General features: G+C 31.6%; 2 long non-coding RNA genes across 8 annotated transcripts in view; both read right to left on the minus strand.

Annotated features, from left to right (window-relative positions):
- Positions 1 to 1,338: 1,338 nt before the first annotated feature.
- Positions 1,339 to 2,906, minus strand: LOC146921258 (uncharacterized). Of its 2 annotated transcripts, none has more exons than XR_015012054.1 (3): positions 2,638 to 2,906; positions 1,871 to 2,446; positions 1,339 to 1,521 (listed from the first exon to the last, which is right to left on the minus strand). It is a non-coding gene; the product is annotated as an uncharacterized LOC146921258 (long non-coding RNA). The 2 variants fall into 2 exon arrangements; XR_015012055.1 differs by lacking the exon at positions 1,339 to 1,521 and having other exon boundaries at positions 1,528 to 1,969; positions 2,380 to 2,446.
- A 2,134-nt stretch (positions 2,907 to 5,040) lies between these two features.
- LOC146921259 (uncharacterized) overlaps positions 5,041 to 6,355 on the minus strand; it is a 1,954-nt gene continuing 639 nt past the window's right edge. For 3 of the 6 annotated variants that reach the window (XR_015012061.1, XR_015012060.1, XR_015012058.1), the window contains 2 exons: positions 5,971 to 6,069; positions 5,439 to 5,621 (listed from right to left, as the gene is read on the minus strand). This is a non-coding gene — a long non-coding RNA (uncharacterized LOC146921259). Of the gene's footprint in view, positions 5,299 to 5,438; positions 5,622 to 5,970 lie in introns of those variants that run through there. The other 3 variants (XR_015012059.1, XR_015012056.1, XR_015012057.1) reach the window with 3 other exon arrangements.

A 6,355-nucleotide genomic window follows, 5' to 3' on the forward strand; every position in this document is an offset into this window, starting at 1 on the left:
TTGGCTTCATTTAAATGATGGTATCGAAGTGTCAAGGTCTGGACCTCATTCCGTTGGCTCTTAGATACTATCTTTTAAAACCAAGACCAACTAGAATTTAACATTTGGAATGGAACAAAAGGACTTCTGGACGAATGCTGGAGTCATGCTGTTTAGCTAGTTTGAATTGACCCCATTCAATGGTAAGATAATTGTTGTAGTTGGAAGGTACATTTCCGAATGTAATGTAATGATAGTTGACGTACATGTCTTTTACGTAATGTAATTATATGTAAATAAAATTATCTAAGAATTAATGTTGTGTACTTATCGAATTTATTTATTCAATACGCCATTTTTATTTGAATTAATGTTGTGTACTTATTATAATTTACTTATTCGATACGCAATATTTATTCGAATTCACATTAGATTTTATTCGAATTTTAATTATTTGAATTCACGTTAGATTTTATTCGAATTTTATTCGGATTTTATATAAATAAATGAAGAAAAAGAGGTTGAATGCACGTAGCGGTTGTTAACTGCCGCTGGGGGTAAAATGATCATTTCCATGTGTCAATTGGAAGTATTCTATGTCCGAAAAGCAATTTTCATCATGTTGGACCGAAATTGACAGCTCCACATTTCTGGCCACAAAGAGCATGTCTTCGAATTCAACGTCAAAAGGTTTATTGTTTTTTAGTTTAACAAGTATATTATATCATAATTAGCATACCATTTCTATAGGATATATAATTTACATATTTTTAATCAAAATAATATAAATTACCCTATCCAGATCAATTATCATTGTATTATTTCAATGATTAGCACAATAATAAAGTATCTAGTTGCTGGCTATCACAATGCAAATGATTTTAAGCTCGCTTTCCTCGTCACATACAGCTTTTCGAATAATATAAAATGATATAGAAACTAATCAATTTTCTTTTTAATATGTTTCAAACTGAATTTGATTTTTAAAAGACTCTTTCAGATGACAACAAAAAAACGGAAAATACTTCCATGACATAGCTTGTGTGCCATTGGTGCCATTGGGGAAATCCTGGCCATTGATGTGTGTGGGGATGTGTGTGTGATGTGTGTGTGTGGTGGAGATGCAAGCTATGACACCAATGGCACACAAGCTATGGCACCAAAGTGGAGTCCCAAAAAAACCAAGCCTATGATTGTTATGTGGCTAAGTGGCTTCCATGTGGAAATTGGAATTATGAGGGTTAGCTGATTATAATATAAATAAATTAATATCTAAAATATACTAACTAATTATTCAGTAGCATGTTTTTTTGGCAGAATAAGGACAGAGCCAACCAGTGGCGGAGCCAGACAAAAAAGTTTGGGGTGGCCGTCATTTTGCCATCAAAATAAACTAAAATATATAAAGTTAGTTCATTACATACCTAAAGATGCACTTTATGCTTTCTGAGTGACTTGAAATCATCAATATACAGTTCAACAACCTTCCTTTTGAAAATAGAAACGATTATGTTGCACTTTATACCATATTGATTTTAGTCCCTGAATTATAAACCACATAAAAACCAGAGTTTTAAATAGGGGCACACGACCGCGATCTGAGCTGCGAAATAATAGTTTTTTAATGTTGCTGAAAGTGCAATGCAACCGCCATTGTGGCAGCATCAGCACATTTTTGCGTAATTCTCCGCAATTGCAACTGTTACCGCAATCGCTATTTAAAACTCTGATAAGGACTAATTTGAACATAAAAAAATAATGTTACAAGGACCAGAAGAAATAAAAAGGACCAAAGGTGAAATTCTCTACAATCCATTCAAAGACTAAAATCAAAATAAAATTACATGGAGACAAAAGAAAAACCTATGCGGCATGGAAAAGAAAGTAATACCTTGGAACTTTGGTGGAGATTTCCTGAACAAATCCAGGTGGCCCAACAAAATCAAGAAGATAAAGATCATCAATTTCATTCAATGGAAGGTCTTCAGCTCTGAAAAGGGTAAACAAAACAACAATTTTAATAATTAAACAGAGTAGTGAAATTTACACTAAATCAAATGCAAAAACATAACATAGTTAAATCAAATGCAAAACTCATGAAGCAAACTATACACTAAATCACTTTCCAACCACCATTTTAACATAAAGACATAAACTTTCATAAAAAAAAATTATGACCCATTTCACATAACATTTCATACAGCAAACAAGACATGTAATCAGAAAGAGTAACAGAACAATCCTAAGAGTACAAAATAGGAACAGCAAGAATCAATCCTTTTGAACAGAACAGAACAATCAACTGATAATTATAACTAGAAGTTTTTATTCCAAAACAACAATCCAAGAATCAATCCTAATTATATGAACATATAAAGGGGGAAAAACACAAAAAGAAACCCGTTTTTATTCACTGGTCTTAGTTGTTGAAACAAGGTCATCTCTCCGGCAACCCATGATTCAAAATCTGCATATACGATATACAAATGAAATCAAGATTTGAATAATTCATCCAAAAAGACATCTAATAGTCCCCTACCATAAAAGATCAGTAATAATTCATCGTATAATCTTAAGAACAGATAGGTTCAAAATCTGGTTGTCAGACCAAAACAAAGAGAAACAGTTTATTGAAGAAATTCAGAAGAAGAAAAAAACCTTGCACAATCATAGATCTGTGACACGTCTTGGAGGAGAAAGAAGAACAAAAATTATGGATCCCGATTTGTTTTGTTGGTTGGTTGGGAGAAGAAGAGAAAGGCGTTCCCCTTCTGGCTTCTGATGAGAGAGAAATTGGATGCCCAAATGTGAAATTGAAATGGAAAATATTAAATTTAATGAAGGGTATAATAGTCATTTCACACAAACAATGGGGTGGCGGTGGCTCCCCCTTGCCACCCCCCAGTTCCGCCACTGGAGCCAACACAGACCAAGGACCACCATTAGTCCATTACTGAACTCCAAATATGCAAGTAATGCGCATATTTCAATACATGTTTTGTTTTTAAAATAAAAAGTTTCAAATAATTCTAAATCCTATTAAAAATGATAATGTTCCTAACACCACTATTTTTTATTATCTATGATATAATATCTAACTTAAAAACCATAGTGCATTATTAGAACTGAAAAAAAGGACAAGCTCACAATGTTTGTTGTCATAATGAGGACTTTAAAATCAAGCGACATGTTGCATCATAAAAAAATATAAATCAAGCAACATGAACCCCTATTCTTAAATAATGTTTTGTAATTTTTGTTTCTTTCTCTTCTTATTATCATGAAAACGATTTGTGATACCCGTATGCCATATGGAGCATTTTGGATTATTATTGGAATGGGAATAACTTAAAACTAGAGTCAACCCCACAATAAAATAAGTTTAATAAATATGACAACGATAGTGCTGATTAATGATTATATACAATTATTTGAATTTGGAGTTTCATTTACATACTTTTAGGTCTTACATGAAGTTGTGACCGATTCAAAATGTAGGTAAAAAGGGACTTAGAACAAAATAACTGAATTCATGTGTAATTAATCTTTGATATATATAACTTTTTCAAAAAAAATAAAAAATCTTTGATATATATAACAGATTTAAACAAATAAATGAACAAAATTACAAGGGTTATCAGACTTTTTTTTTCTTTTCTTGTAGTTCCACTCATAAACAAACAAATAAACAAAATTACAAGGGCAATCAGACTTTTTTTTCTTTTCTTGTAGTTCCACTCACTTGAAGTAGTCGTATTCGAGAAGTGTTTGGCATAAAATGTAGATAATTTTCCTAAGTAGAATTCAAAATTTTGGTAATCAGACAATTTCGTTGATGTATCAGACATTTTCTTACAACTAAAACAAAAATTTGAGTATAATAAGAAAAGAATGTTTAAGTGATTCAAATATAATTGTTTCTCTCTTTACATGTTTAATTTGATAATCATGTCAAGAAATGATGTGGAATTTGATAATATGTAAATTAGAGTACAATTGAAAACAAAATAATATATACTAGTTAGTCAATATTTTATCTCATGTATTTTCGACGGGTAAAGTACAGTTCAAAGCTGCAAATTCTCTAAGTCCATGTTGGGGAGTTGCTGAATTCAACAGATACTGAGAGCATTTGACCCAAGCCACAATTCGATAGGCAGTTAATTTAGTAAATATGTTGGTTTCAAGTATCTAGACACGTGGAAGACATGCAGTTTCTTGTCGAAGAAACGTTGCAGTTATTTCTTCTATGTATATATAGTAGTTTTTATAAGAAAAACGGGTCACAAATCATTTATAGAATTCTAGCACTCAAAGTACCAGCGTTTAAAGAAAAGAATCACATAATGTATGTAATCAGATTTGTCGAACCACATTTACTTTAATTCAATGCAATTTACTTTTCTTTAAGTTTCTGCATTTAAACTTTTAAGTCTTTTACTTGCATTTTCCTTCATCGAGACAGTTATCTTCATACAAAACAGTTTTATTCATCTTGTTCATAAAACAGACTATGAATATGATGAACATTCAACCATTTTATGGAAAAAGATTGCACGACATATCATATGATTTCTGGTTTGATCCTGATTGTAATAATCAAAACTAGTCTTATTGTTTACCAAATACACCAGTAAACAATACTACCTTACAAATAAAAGTAACTTTATTTTTCAAACAATTTTTTTTTTTGTAGTGTTTTGTGAATATGACAATTATTATAAGACATCAATTATACGATGCATGTAATGTATAGATGAAGTTTGTGATTTATCCAATAATCTTGATCACATCACATGGCAAGTGTCACGTGACAAATGACCATTGTGAAAACGAGAGAATGTTTTCAGGAAGATGCTCCCTTTCTGTCCCAAATTTATCTCCCCAATCAATAATCAAATAAGAATATAATGGACCATCACCCCATGCGAGTGTTAAATTTTCTTATCAGATTTTGCATGTGAATGTGTCGCCTTAGTAGGAAAACGCACACTAAATAAGCGCAGTGATGTGCAATATGTTCTATGGTTTTGGTCTACATTTTGAAGTCTCCCATGTGAACTCTTGTACAATTCATTTGTAATTCAAAGACAAGTTCAATAGATGGGGTCTTGTTTCTAATTCAAACAACATTGACATGGTCCAATACAATGATTCATTTATAAGCACACTAATCAAATCCATACAATTTATATCACAAGTTTCTGTTCATCTAACATCTCATGTTGCCCATATTCTTATCTTTATCCCTTGAAAGAAGCCTTTTGTATTGGCCATATCTGCCTTCGATCGTTACTTTCAACATTTGAATTGAAAGGACTAAGAAAAAAAAAAGGACAGTTATAAGAATAAATTTGTATATTGATGCAAACATTATTTAACCATGAAAATCAAGTATACTATTTTATTTTATTTTACATTTGAATGCTTCAAAACAGTGGCGGAGCCAGACAAAAAAGTTTGGGGTGGCCGTCATTTTGCCATCAAAATAAACTAAAATATATAAAGTTAGTTCATTACATACCTAAAGATGCACTTTATGCTTTCTGAGTGACTTGAAATCATCAATATACAGTTCAACAACCTTCCTTTTGAAAATAGAAACGATTATGTTGCACTTTATACCATATTGATTTTAGTCCCTGAATTATAAACCACATAAAAACCAGAGTTTTAAATAGGGGCACACGACCGCGATCTGAGCTGCGAAATAATAGTTTTTTAATGTTGCTGAAAGTGCAATGCAACCGCCATTGTGGCAGCATCAGCACATTTTTGCGTAATTCTCCGCAATTGCAACTGTTACCGCAATCGCTATTTAAAACTCTGATAAGGACTAATTTGAACATAAAAAAATAATGTTACAAGGACCAGAAGAAATAAAAAGGACCAAAGGTGAAATTCTCTACAATCCATTCAAAGACTAAAATCAAAATAAAATTACATGGAGACAAAAGAAAAACCTATGCGGCATGGAAAAGAAAGTAATACCTTGGAACTTTGGTGGAGATTTCCTGAACAAATCCAGGTGGCCCAACAAAATCAAGAAGATAAAGATCATCAATTTCATTCAATGGAAGGTCTTCAGCTCTGAAAAGGGTAAACAAAACAACAATTTTAATAATTAAACAGAGTAGTGAAATTTACACTAAATCAAATGCAAAAACATAACATAGTTAAATCAAATGCAAAACTCATGAAGCAAACTATACACTAAATCACTTTCCAACCACCATTTTAACATAAAGACATAAACTTTCATAAAAAAAAATTATGACCCATTTCACATAACATTTCATACAGCAAACAAGACATGTAATCAGAAAGAGTAACAGAACAATCCTAAGAGTACAAAATAGGAACAGCAAGAATCAAT

The sequence above is a fragment of the Medicago sativa genome, chromosome 5 (genome assembly GCF_051527215.1).
Source record: "Medicago sativa cultivar Bolivia chromosome 5, Bolivia_mono, whole genome shotgun sequence".
Classification (NCBI taxonomy): Eukaryota; Viridiplantae; Streptophyta; class Magnoliopsida; order Fabales; family Fabaceae; genus Medicago; species Medicago sativa.